Genomic DNA, 14,210 nt, shown 5'->3' on the forward strand with positions numbered 1-14,210 from the left:
TGCAGAACAGGTACAGCCTCGGCCATTTTAGCATCTACCTGCAGTGAGGATGCTGCAATCCACATTTCACTCTGCTTTGGGCCCTGATGGTTTTACATAGTGAGAAATATTTCTGGATTAATTAGGAAAGAGTGCTGTGTCTGTGCCAAGTGCCTGTAGGATTGCTGCACTGGATTCCTGGGCAGCTCAAACACAATTTGTATATGAATAGGAGGCTGCTATAGGGCTGGACTGCATTGAGGGGGAAAGCAAAACACCATGGAAAGAAACTGAGCAGAAGAACGTTGAGAAAAATAAATATATATTTCACTAAATTGCTAAAACTGGTTGGCTGTGATTACTTGATCGATATGTCAAAATATATTTTGAGAAATGATGATATGCCATTCTTGTGAAGACTGCAGTGTTGAAGAAAAATGAACTAATAGCAGAGGGGGATAAACTCCAAGAACAATTTTGCCTTTTAAAGCACACACCATATCCCCCATGCCCAAGTTTGACAGCACAGACTTCTCAGAGATGCCTTTTGGCCACCATAAGCCTTAGTCAGGAAAACATCCAGCGCTGTTTGACAGAATGTGCAAAAAGGGGAAATTCTGTAGATTTTATTGAATGATTGATGATAATTTAAATCCACTTCAGAAAAGCTGTTGTGTTCTGGAATAATTTCCTGGCTAATGTGCTAATAAAAATGCATTGTGTAATGCTACTGCTGGATTTCAAACAATTTAACAGCAAAAAGTTGCTCACTGAGGAATACTGGAGGTTCTTCCAGAAGAAGGATATCTATTGATCATAGATAATAATCTAACAATAATATATATTATCTATAATGCCTATAGATAATAGATAATTATTGTCTATAATCTACCTAGATATCTAAAGTATCTATAGATAATAGATAATAATCTAACAATAATATATATATATAATCTTTAATATCTATAGATAATAGATAATTATCTCTAATCTATAGATAATAGATATTACTGTTATTATTAGATTAAATTATTACTATTAGATGATAGTAATTCTGATGGCAATGAACTGGGCCTTGTTTACATTTGCAAACCAGAGGGAAACCTTGCAAAAACCTTCCCTGATTTCAGGATGGGTTGAGCATTTAGGAGGCAATTATCTCTGCTCAGCTTCACTTCTGGCCCTGGCTATGTCATGGAGCAAACCCTCCATCTCCATACACATGAACAAGGTCAGTGGAAAGAGCCAGTGCCGATTTCTCCAGTGCAAAAAAGGCATTCCCTGGGTGCCTTTTAGGCTCTGATGAGTGCTTCTTGTTTCCCTGACTGGCTTTTGGCACAGTCTCTGCTGCTGGGGTGGCTGTGGCTCGGCTGGTGAGATTTGGAGTGGGTGGGAGCTGCCAGGACAGCTGAGCTCTTTTCACAGGGGCACAGTGACGGGATGAGGGACAGCAAACACAGGCTGGAATGCGGAAAATTCAAACTTCATATTAAGGGTTGAGTGTGTTTTTTCACCATGGAGAGGGACAAACACTGGGAAAAAGTTGCCTCCATGCCACAATTCAAGGTTTGTCCTTATAGTAGGAGTCCTAGTAAAATCTATGTATTATGTAAATGGCCTTGCCCCGATCCTGGTTGTTCTAAATGTGCTGCAGCTGTGATGTCCTTAACTGGGTGGCAGCTGTGGCCAGTGAAGATAACTGGGATAAAAGGGGCTGGGTGGGCTGGGCAGGGAGAGCCTTGGAGGATGAAGGAGCAGGAGCTGTGCTGCTGTGGGGCGCTGTGTGTGTGAAAACCACCCTGAGGGTAAGGGACTCTGGAAATATGAATAACAACAATATGAGTACAGCATGTCCTATTGTACCTCCTGTGCTTGATGATAATTCAGCTTTATCTCTCTGAGGTTTCTGCAGGAAACAAAGATTTTTGTTGTCATTAGCAGCACTCTGAGAACGATATGCAGTACAATGTGGAGATCCAATACAATGGACAGGCAGGGAATGAGGCTGAACAGTTTAATAAAGTGATTTTCAAATAAATTGCCAGAAATGTTCTGTGACTTCATAGCCCCCCAAAGACACAAGCTCCTCAGGAAGCAGAATTCATCTGGAAAATAATTTTCAGATGTCTCTGCACAGAAATCCCCCTGCTCTCCCAGCCCACAGTGGTTATTTTTCCATTTGGAATTAGCTATTTTATTGCAAAATCCTGGCTTTGCTGGGGCTGCTTTTGGTATCAGTGTAGTGAGGGCTTCACTGGCCTTTGAAACCCTCTGAAATACTTGTAGAGTCAAAAACATGTTCAAAAGGACAACCCTAGAAGAATAGAGTCATGCTTTGGGGAATTCTCTAGTTAGGGTGTATTCCTAAATAGGGAGAAATACAAGGTAACAACCTGCAAACTCAACTAATATCATTTACTTGGGTTTGATGGATGTGTTTTTCAGGACACTGCTGTGCATAAGAGAATTTGTGTTGGTTTTTTTCCCCCCTAACAATGAATTTGGGGAACATGAATCTCTCACCTCTGTCTTTCATCTGCCTAATTTTACATGCACAAAATAAATAAAAGCAATCAGAGAACCACAGGAACTGCAAGATGAAGTGGAGACCTGTGTGTTTGGTTTGCCATCTGCTTTAGTTTGGACCAAATACCTGTGTATTCAGTCCAAAACCACAGTGTGCATTTCTTTTATTATCCATGCATGATGCTTGCCTCACATTTAATCATATTTTTGTTATTTTATTATAACTCTGCAGATATGAGTTAGGTGATTAAAGCTCCTCCAGAAAAATTTTAACACCTGTTCTGTGCCTTAAATATTGTTTACACAATTCAGAAAGCTGTGAAACTTTATTTTGTTGAACAGATCCTTATCACTTTAAAGTGCTGCACTATCCTTGTACTCCTACTTTGTGAGGAAGCTGCTGAAATCAAAGAGAAACCTGGCTGCTACTGGATCTAATTATTACAAATCATGTGGCAGTTGCTGCACTGAGAGACAGGAGGAAAAAGATGATTTTTTTTTTTGTTTAAATTTTGCATTTAAGGAAAACCAAGTTTCCACATTGCAAGGAAGAGTTGCTAGTGGCTAAAAACTGATAATTTCAATTGGCTGTGCTCCATCAGCCACAAGGAAAACACCTGGCAAGCTGCTGCATCCCAGCCAAGCCTTGTTAACCTTTTGGCCCCCACAGTAACTATCAGCAGGCACCCAGTCAGGGCTGCTAATAAACTGGCATTAAAACTTCCACCTGCTAATAACATCTTATTGCTTTTCAGGATTAAATAAAAGGAAATGAGCTGTTTAATTACAGTCAGAGAAATTTTGCGATGCTGGGCTGCTTTGGATGGTGACAGCAATGCTGAAATGTGTTTAAGGACGTGGCCACATGAACTGATGGCTTCAGAGGTAAGCCAGAATAGCAGCAGCTATTCTGTGTTCATTTTTGGCTTGTAGGAAGTGTGAAACATCTTATTTTTACATGAAAGTACGACAAACTGGGGACAGTCTTTTCAGAAACATGTGTAGGCGGTTGTAAGCAAGGTTGTATTCATTTCCTCCTCATTAATGTTCTCCTTAATTATTCCACTTTATGGGGAATTCTTTGCTGTTTTTTAATTTTTTTTGCTTGCCTCACTGCTAGCGAAACCCCCAATTCTGGTTTTCTTTGTACAGCAATGAAGCAGCAGGGAGATATTACACTGTAGCCAATATTTCTATTCTATTACGAGAGAGCTCTTCTATGCTGATTTTTCTGCAACATGTGAAGATCTTGCCTGGAAGTCCTGTGTGTGGGATGTAGGCTGATTTAATATGTCTCTTTCTTTGCCTCATTGTCCACTTCTTACCTTGATACAGTGAATATTTTAGGGCAAAGTCAGCTGGATTTTGAAGCACCAGCAATGCAGCACAGCCGCTGTGGAGGCCTGGTTTGGATTTTGGCGTGTTTTGGAAAAAGGAATGCAGATACTGCTTCCTAAATGGAAAATAAAAAATGCCCTTCTGGCTTCTGGTCCAGTTCCAGTAGGACCAATTTCCCAATGTGTTTTCAGCAGACAGTGATTTTTATAGCAACGTTGCAAGCTGAGTTCCAACAATTTTAATAGCTTGGAACATGAATATCTATCAAAAACTAACATAATGATTTTAAAAAGAGGCGTACTGCAGCAGTACTTTGCTCTTAAATAACAATTCCCACAACGTGTTCCAGCCCCTCATTTGTTCCTGGAGGAGAAATAAGGGTTTGGAGGGAGGGACTGCGAAGTCAAGGGAAGCTCAATTCGTGTTTCAGGAACTCTCCTTTATTTCTCCTGTGAGCCTTGGCTGGGCTGTCAGCACGATGCAGCCTTGCTGTGAGAGCTGTAGAGAGGCAGCATCTCCAAAGACAATAAATCTTTAAGAGGACCGAGGGAAGCAGTAATGTCACACATGCAGTTTGGGTGTTTATAGTTTGCACTTTTTCATTCCTTTTGTTTTCATTTTTCAGAGGAACTGTTGTTGGGAATGCTTATCCTGCTTTAAAAAAAAAAAGGCATTTCTTAGCGTCTTTTTTTGATTAAAGCATAGGCGGAGTGTGTTTCTGATCACTTTAAAAGTGACTTGTGAACTGTGTGGACAGAGTAATAAAAGGCCACAATAAATTACATTGTATTTTACATTAAATTGTTGTGTGGCAACAGTTTCTGGTGAGATTCACAGCAAAATGATTGCAGGGTGCACATTTGCCTTCCTAAAGGCCATCAAGTGATGACAGATGAGATAAAGAGAGTTTTGAGAATCTCAGATTTGCAGGAGTAGCTGTGTGCCTGTAGCTTAATGAAGATTTTAATTGTTTTAGTCAAGGAAATAAGACATGCTGCTCAGGAAAGTGCTCCGTGTGGTCCCTTAGAATGGTGATTTTAGTACAAACAATTACAGAGCCTCAAGTCTGCACGTGGTGACTGAATATTTCAGGACTTTGCACATTTGAGGAAATCAATTATGCCACTCTTCACTTGCATAGCCATGCCCTATCTCACATTAATGTTTCTTTTGCGGAGATATTGCTGGTTTTTTCCTCACAGTCAGGATTTCTGATTCTGGAAGCAGATACAGTACCCACAAAGACTGACTTCAGGCTTTGTATCTGTTGAGCTCAACTCCCTCCTTATCTTCCTTATATAGTATATTATTATTATTCTGTTTTATCTATTTATTTATAGTATTTTATTTAACTCTAACTCCTTACTCTCTGAGTCTTGTGCACCTCCATCCCAGCTGGGACACAACTCCTTTTCCAGAGATTCAACAAGAGACAGCTTGTTTATTCTCTTCATGTGTTTTTGCCCTGCTGCTGCTAAAAGTAGGGCAGGACTTTGGAGGAAATGCTAAGGTACAGATCCAAGTGGAGATTAAAGGAAACAAACTGTCTGCCTGTCACAGAAATCCTGGAGGTGTATCTTTGGAGCATGGAGAAAACAAAGGAGTGTTATTTCATGTGTTGTTGGCATTTCCTATGTATTGTAGACTTCATTTCAGTGCTCTTTATGGCACAACTCCTGCATTGAGGAGTTTCTGCTTTTCTTTTTTTCTCTAGGAACAACAGCAATAGCTGGGAGTGTGTGGGATCACGGCTCTGAGCATGGTTTTTGTGGAAATTAAAATCTGGGTACCCTAGAACCTCCAACCAGACAGCTTCTGTTTGAAAAGCTGAGTGGGAACATTTCCTTAAGAACTGTTTTTTCCTATCATTTATTTTCTTCCTTCTCAGTAATTAGAAACAAAAGCTGTGGATGAAAGAAATCAACTCACTCCAAGATCCACACTTTTAACAGCAGTTTTGTTACTGAGGGGATGTACTGATGGTATTTTCAGGGTTTTGTTCCTCTCTCTGTGTGATGGGAGATGCCAGTGGCCTCTTGAGATATGGATTTGGTCTCCTTAGAAAATGGTCTGCTTCTTCACAACCTGGTGGGGAGACCAGCCTTCTTTTCAGAGGTCAGGGGGATACACTGAAAAGGAAACGTGAATGAAGGAATATTTCTTAGTTTAGTTAATTTCTTGGTATCTTTAGTCAGGTAACCCAACAATAATTGCTGTGCCACATTGTGCTCTAGCTACCATTCACCCTGCATATTAAAATAGAAATGTTTTGAATGAATAACAGCTCTCTGAAAAGCTCATTTTCAGGGCATTCCTCTGTTCTGGTTGGTGTTACTAGTGGTCATCTTTCTTGCTGGTGGATTTTTCAGTATTAGCAGCATTTTGCCAATCTGATCTCGTGTTATGGTGATTTTTACCTTGCATTCAGGTCTGCAGTTTTTCATTGCATATCTAAACCAGGCCTCTCAGTGCACAGTTAGCACAGTGGGCCCTGCAGAGCAGGGGTTGTGGTACCAGGTATCAAATTTAAAAGTTTGCAGTGCCTGGGGGTGTCTGAAAGGCAAAGGCAGCTGCACTTTATTATTTTATTTCCAGCTGTGGCAAAGGGATAGGCATCAAGGCAGGAGGCTCCCAAGAACCTGAAGTGAGCATGCACAGGCATGCTGCTGCATTAATATGTATTACAGGCACAAGGTTTCCCTTGCAAACGGGAACATCTCTGCAAAGAGTGATAAGCCCTGGGTTCCCTTTCTGTGACACTGCCTGTAATTGCTAGGGAAAAAATGGGCTTAAATTTAAAGTTCCTGGAGCACTGCTCAGTATCCAGAGAGGATTTTCAGCACTATTTTTAGCCTGTTGCTCTCTGGGTGAGAATGCAAATAGCTGTGTGCGCTCTGGAGCTGCAGAAGTCCATGCATAGAAAACAGGAGGGAAGTTGTGCCAGTCCTCACTGAAGAGTTTTACCATTTTTTCCTCCTCATTCTTCCCAATATTCAATTTTGTATTTGCTGCTGCAGATCTTTCAAGCACATGGGCTGTTGGCTACTGCTGATTGTGTTACTCTATTTATATAAAAATATCCTCTTGCAAACTCTGGTCCATCCCAAGTCCAATGAATGGGACGAGTGCTACTATTTGTCAGCAGAGAGATGATCCCTCAAGCAAAGATCAGTCTTGGGCAGTGGGGCAAAAGAATATTCACTTTTTCATAGTGGAATTATCAGTTAATGCCTGGGAAGCAACTCTGAAGTGAAATGCTCTCCTAAATTATTGTTCCAAACTTGCTTATTTTTTTTAATAATCTTGACAAGTGACATAATGAATTGGCAAAATGAGAAGGCCCTGTCACTTGCCACTCTATCTAAACAGTAAGGTTGGAGCAACTATCTGTATTATACTTGTCTGAAGAGATATAAAGGAAGTGTATATAAAATATATCAGTGGCTTTTATTCCCATTGATCTCACTCAGAACCTAGGCAGCAACCTAAAAACTTCCTTTCTTGCATATTTCTTCTCAAAATAGGTTTTACTTTGGCTTGATTTTTTTTTTTGCAAAAGAACTCTTCCAAACCCTTCTAGACTGAAATAATGCTGGGGCAAACAACTGTGAGTCAGTGAAATTTGGAGGTGGCAGTGGGGGACCAAATAAAGGCTCTGAGACCCGTAAAACAGCAAAGCCAAAGAAGTGGCAATCATGCATGCTGTGTGCTGGATTGCACCTGAACATGCAGCTCCCTGATTTGAATTTCCTGCCATTGACCCAATTCAGTATTTGGGGTGTATTTCCTGCTGCAGACAAAATGGGAGAGTCTCTCTGGTGAGCCCTGGTTTACTTCAGGGCAGACAGAGGGCAATATGTGGATAAAAGTTGCAAATCTTTCGGGGTTTTTCAGTTTATTTGGGGTTGTGACTAAAGCCCATCAGCACTCTTGCAGTTTGGAGCTGATACACAGAGCATTTGTCCTTGTTTTTTGCAATAAATTGAATTTTCTTTGCAAACTGAATTTTTAGCATCATCTAACAGGAAGCAATACTTGTTTCAATGTTTCAGTTGTAAGACAAAAGTCAGTTTAGATACCAACTTCCAACACCTGTGAATTTATTTATAGAGTGGGTGATAGTTCAGTCTGGGGAAGGAAAATTATTGGTGCTCTAAAATGTACAGCACTGGTTCATTATAGGACACGGCATCACAGAATTCATTAGCACAATTCACTGTTTCACAGTGTTTGCGATGTGCAGGTCATTTTCATATTTGCCAGGAGTCTAACATACACACAAATAAATTTCTTTATGCTTTAGGATTCTGTGGGCTCTTTAGATACCTTTGCTCCGCCACGTTGACTCTGTTTTGGCCCCTGCACCCATCTATGTTATTTTTGCATAAGTTTCAAAGTCTGAGTGCTCTGAGAAGCAGAAACCTCTGGGCTCTGTGAGACAGGAAAGAAGAAATCTGTGACAAGTTATAATAGTCAAGGTTAATTTTGAGGCAGTGTGTGTTTACTGCCTCTTAGGGGAGCATCTCACTGCTTTGCATGCTGCTTGCTTCTTTCTAGAGCTGGAGAAACACTGCTTAAAAGGATTAATTTGGCAGGCACTCCTGAGACTTTAGAAGGTAAACAACTGTTTCTTTTTGTCAATATGGCAATTAGGGTCTGGGAGATTAAAGAAAAGAAAGTAAATGCAGTTTTGGCTCCTTCTGTAGACTGATGGCTTAGTGATCCTTTGACTATTTAATGAGGTGCTTTGATGGTTCTGGAGTAGCAAAATCCAGATTAGATGCGAAAAATGGCAGAACATGGAACTGCAAAGGGGGACTTATGTGATGCCCAGAATCAGGTATGTGGGGTTGCTTTATATGATGCCCAGAATCAGTTGTGTGGGGTTTCTTATGGATTGATGTCCAGGCTGATTTGGTAAATGACAGCTCCCATATGCTGAAGGTGTTGGGATGCCTGGAGATTTCTGCAGTTGTCCTCTTTTAATACCATCTTTTTACCAAAACCTCTGTCTAGTTCTGAGTCTTGGGCTAAAGCAAGGAATCTTCCCCATAAAGCCAGCAAAATTGTTAAAAATATTACCATGGATAGAACTGTGAGTTTGAGTCACTTGCAGGAGTCGGAAGTAATGTTCAAGGTGATTTTTAGCAGCCTTTACAGCTGCTGGCACAGTTTCATTCTTAGATTTTACTTTTTTTACCTCAGATGACACAAACCAGGCTTTAACATCCTCTGTGGGTATTTTCTCCTTGTCTCCCATTTTGTGCAGAACACTTATTACCTATCCTTAAGGGGGTGGCTCTCATGTCTCTTCAAATATATCTTCAGGGAATTAATTAAATTGTCTTTCTCAAAGTGGGCGGGCATTTAGAGGAAGTTTAATTTGAAATCAGAAATTAAAAAGGTCTGAAGTTAATTCAGAATGCTTTTTATATGACATTATACCTGGAGAAGCTGTCAGAATGTTACTTGTGTGTAGTGGGAGGACAGCTCCTATTTTAATAATTTTCTTCTCCATTTCCCCCCCTGGCTCAGTGCTGTTCCTCCTTTTTGCAATCCCAAATCTGCTTTTTTTAAGAGTGGGGAAGAGAGGAACCTTTGAAGAAGCAGAGCAGCAGAAATCCAGGTTTTGAACAAGACCCTAATATATCCCTCAGGGAGCTCTTTGTGCCTTTATTTTGGCACAGCAGCGCTTTTAGAGTGGCAGTGCTGGCTTCAGGCCCTCTGGATCTTCCTCATGACAAATTCAGGGAGAAATAAATGTGATTGCTTTTCTGGCTAAGTGAAGAACTTTATCCATCCTCAACTGCCTCCCTTGACCTCTCCTGCTTTATCAAATTGGAGAGCAAAGCAAAGACAGCCTGCCTTCCCTCCCTGAGCAGCTGGGCTGTTTTCCAGAAGGGAGAGGGGTGGGAGATGAGCCCTCTCCCCCTGGAGGTGCTGTCTGCTGTCCCAAAGTGATGCCTGGGGAGGAATTTGGGATGTGGAAAAGTCCTTGAGATGAATCCAGGGTTGCTGAGGGATTTGCAACCCTGGATTCACCCCAGGTTTTTGGGCAAATGCAAGGTGCATTTACCCCATGCCACTGCAAAGGTGCTGTAGATTATCTTAGGAGAAGGCTGTGGTGATTGACAATTTTCTCCAGGAAAACTTCACACCTGATATCAAGAAGGGAAAGAAATAAGATCTGGGGGGCTACAGACTCTTCATGCCTTTCCAGGCACTGGGAATTCTCTGGGGCAGCCTTAGAAGCCATCTCCAGGCACAAGGAGGATGAGAAGGGAACTGGGCACAGTGCAGGATTTTCCTGGTTAAACCTTTCCCCCAAGCACCTCTTGCAATGAAATGAGAAGTCTCCAATTGTAGCTAATTTGGTGAGATATGGGCTAGGAAAGTGGATGAAATGTGTCTGTATGATCCAAAGGGAGGACATCAGTCACCTGAGGTTGAAATAGTTGCTGGGTATGAGATGTCTCCCTAAGAGAGCAATTCTGATACTATCAATATATATATTTATATAGATACTAAAATATAGTATTTATAATACTATAAATATCTTTATTTGCAAGTTGGATGATGAGTTACAGCAAATACCTGTACAATAGTAAGCTGTTCTGTATCATTTCACTCTAAAACACAATGAGGCACTATTTAAATGAATCTTCACTCTATGAGATTGATTGTTGGTTTTTTGAGGTTTTTTTGCTGCGTTCTTTTTTAATTTGCTGTATTTTCTTAAACCCCAAATAATACTTAAATACTTTTTTTGGAGCTTTTGAGTAAATCTCAAAGTGAGAATGAAATGGCCACCCAACATCTTCCTTATGCTGATCCATAGGTTTGGATGGTTTTTTTTTTTTTTCAGATTTATTTTATTTTCAAGTAAAAGATTTGAAGCCAAGCATACAGCCATAATCTCACTGCTGGCTGCATAAAAATGTCAGTGTCCTGGATGAATGCTCTTGAGATTTTAGTGGCTGGAAGGTGACTTCATAAATCCCTGCTTTATTAAGATGTCTCTTGAATGTCCACACAGTGATGTGAAAAGTAAAAGATGAGCACTTACAGAGGTTACACCAGGTGTGAAGTTTCTTTCTCTGACCGAAAGGCACTTGTGAAATTTGTTTGTAGGGCTTTGGAAGGAAATATGAAAGAATTCATAGTTATTGTAAAGCTTGTGTGCGTGAAATTGTTTATTTTTTCCCCTCAGCTGAAGTTCCCTGGTTGACTTATTCCCAATTCTTTCAATTTCCTTGCTCTTCCAAGAGCATCAAGTCATGGTTTGCAATTAGCACTCGTGAGCCATGCGAAAATACAAAGTTCCCCAGCTCCCCAAGTGATCCCTGCACTTCAGCAGGGTAAGAGCAAACATGGCAGTGCTCTGAAATAAAAATAGAGAAAAAGGCAATGACAGAGCAGCAAGGGGAAAAAATAAAGACAGATCCACCTCTGCCAAAGCATTCTGAGTGCATTCCCAGTGTTGATGTGCTTTGCCTTTGTTTTGCTCTGATGTTTTCCGCGTTACCTGTTGGGGAACTGCAGCAGGCAGAGCCTTTCCCAGGGTGTGTGGAGCTCCAGAAACTCATTAGGGCAGCAGCCCTGCAGGGCAGAGCTGGGAGCCAAACTGTGAAATTGCAGCTCCTGAGGGGCCCTGGGCACAGCCACGAGCTGCTGCAGCTTTCCAGGGACACAGCACAGCAAATGGTGCCAAATCCCAGCAGCTGCCCTGTATTTATTCTGTCATTTGTGCTCCAGGGGATGGAATCACAGGAGAAAATTCCTTAAGGAAGTTTTTTTTGGCAATGCTCAGAGAGCAACAGCCTTTGTTCCTGTGAGCAGAGATGTAGAAAGGATGGTTTTCCTCATTTTCAATTTCTTATGGTTTCCTTGCCCCTGCTTTCCTTCCCTTAAATCTTGAGATTTCAGACCAACAAAGAAAGTAGTTTTAAGCAGGGAAGGAAATTTTTACTTGGCTGCAATACATTCAGGAATAGATTCTGCAAATAAATATATGGAATTGAGGGGATTCCACTCCTACAGATTGTGGGGAACCCAGGCAGGTCCATGTGAAATATTGCAGGTATGTGAAGCTGAATCATGAGCAGAACATGTAGTGCGCATGTTTCAAATGAATTTATATCCTAATTTTCAAAAATGTGGGGAAAACGTACATATGGTCAGAAAATGCTGGCTTTAAGTTTGTCCCACAGTGACTTCATCTTAGTTACGGGTGGTTCTGCTGGTTTCAGTGGTGCTGTTGAGCAATTCACAACTGGAGAGTTTTCATATTTCGGTGTCCATCTCCTAGCAATAAAATGGCCCAAATTGCAAAAATATTCTGTCTCAGGAGCCTTAAAGCAGCATCCCAGGAAAAATGCTGAAGAATGAACATGAAATGTAAAATGTTCATGGAATATCCAGGTTTGAGTGACTGGGTTTGAGTAGCCATGCATTTTTTCATTAATTTGGGTATGTGACCCCAGTTGTGTGTTTCATATAGGCATGGGTCAAAAAAATTTCCTTTTGTGAATAATTTCACAAAATTATGTATAGTTATTTTCCAGGACATCTGATACTGTATTTGGAATTGTGGGCTTGAAACAAGAAAAAACAGGGGGATTTTGATTGAATAATTCCTTCCAGGTTGTAACAGGAATTGGAAACCATTTGTCCAAGCATTGTTACAAATATAGGTAGGAGGGAGTCATGGTTAGGGAATCAACCTAATTTCTCTGTGTGTGTGTAGTTGTGAATGTTTTGCCAAAGTATTAATTGAATAATTGTTCTTCACATGAATCAAAATAGTGGAAAGGGAACTAAAGCTTCCTGAGAAATTGCACCTTCAAACATAATGATACTTCAAAGAATTCTCATTCTGAACATTGTCATAAAACTATTTTCAGGGGAGGAAGAGGAAGCAAAGTTGCTGAGGCTGTAAAAAGAAGCTGCTGGTCTCTGGATGACAAAAGCAGTGTAGGATTCCAGTAATGCAATTAAGACAGTTACAAAAATCAAAATAAAGAACAAAATTTTAATTGTAAATGTAATTAACTACTGGAGCTAACCGGTTCTAGGGATGAGGCAGAGCTGCTGTCATTTGTTATCTTTCCATTTACCCATTCTGTGCAGAGTAAGATTAAGGATTGTGATTACCTCTTCTGCTCTTGTAATCCATAAATCCTGGCTTAATAACACTGGGACGCACTGTGAAGGTGACAGGAGATGCCTGGCAGGCTGTGGGCAAAGCAGGATTTGAAATGGTGAAACTTTGAGAGAAAAAGCCTTTAAATAGAAGGCCCATTACAGCATTTGTGGCGAAAAGGAAAACTGCAAAGTGTTTTAATTTAGTTTAAATCTTGCTGCCTCAGTGTATTTGAATTCATCTTGCAGATAGTTTTCCCATGGAAATTGCAGTTATAAGTTTCAGTACCACAGGATGCATTTGAATGTACTCTGTTTCACTGGTAATTGGTAAGTGGTATTTAGAATGTGTTGCTAGTGAATTATTTATGGGCTTTTGTGCCAAAACTGAGTTTTTAGGAATGGCATGATGCTGGCTGGTTGGGGAAGATGCTGTTTTGTGAATAAACCTGTGAGATGCAGGTATTTCGCTGTTGGTTTTTTTTCCCGCTGGAAATGAAGCAGCTGGAAGGATTAATTAGGATTTGAGCAGATAAGGGGTTCTCTGCAGGAAGCACTAACAATCTTTCTTTTGGACATTGGGTGCTTTTGAAGTTCTTGATCAGAGGCAGATTTAAGCCCATAATTGCTCAGCTTTTGAGGAGTTTCTAGGCTTGAGATTTTCTGCATCTGGAGTGTTGTGGTACAGAGATGATTTCCCTCAGTTATTAGCACAGTCAGACTCTGTGTTTAGCACTGATTGCCAGAGGTTTTCCTCTTCATGAGTGTGAGCACTGAAAAGTTGGGTTGATGTGGCGCATCGTATAATTTTGCTCATTATACCACTGATGACAGTCGAGAGAGCAGAAACAGTGGGGTATAATTAAAGCTTTGCTTTGTTATTGCAGTTTGATTTGTGTGAAGCTTCTCTTTCACCCCAAGAAAGGCGTCTCTTACCATGCTGGAGAAATCCTCCAGAGCCCTGATGTGTTTGTGTGAGCACTTGGGTGAAAGGCTTTGCTCAGCAGAAGGAATCGCATTCTCCAAAAGTAGTTTTTTTTTAGTCTTTGACATCAATTTCCCCACCACAACCCCAAATTTAAAAGATAGAGTCCCAGCTGCCCCTATTTCTGTTGCCTGTATCATCTTCTCTGATAGGGATGCATCCCATAGATCATTTCCATGCTGCTTTTTGGAGCTGCCTAAAAGGTTTTCAGCCCCCTTACCCTACTGCTGTCCCCCTGGGA

At 40.8% G+C, this 14,210-nt stretch overlaps 1 long non-coding RNA gene across 1 annotated transcript in view; it reads left to right on the plus strand.

The window, feature by feature from the left end:
- The first annotated feature begins 1,720 nt into the window (after window positions 1-1,720).
- LOC132070302 (uncharacterized) overlaps window positions 1,721-14,210 on the plus strand; it is a 39,794-nt gene continuing 27,304 nt past the window's right edge. The window contains exons 1-2 of the long non-coding RNA XR_009417943.1: window positions 1,721-1,784; window positions 3,261-3,390. This is a non-coding gene — a long non-coding RNA (uncharacterized LOC132070302). The remainder of the gene's footprint in view (window positions 1,785-3,260; window positions 3,391-14,210) is intronic.

The sequence above is a fragment of the Ammospiza nelsoni genome, chromosome 2 (genome assembly GCF_027579445.1).
Source record: "Ammospiza nelsoni isolate bAmmNel1 chromosome 2, bAmmNel1.pri, whole genome shotgun sequence".
NCBI lineage: Eukaryota > Metazoa > Chordata > Aves > Passeriformes > Passerellidae > Ammospiza > Ammospiza nelsoni.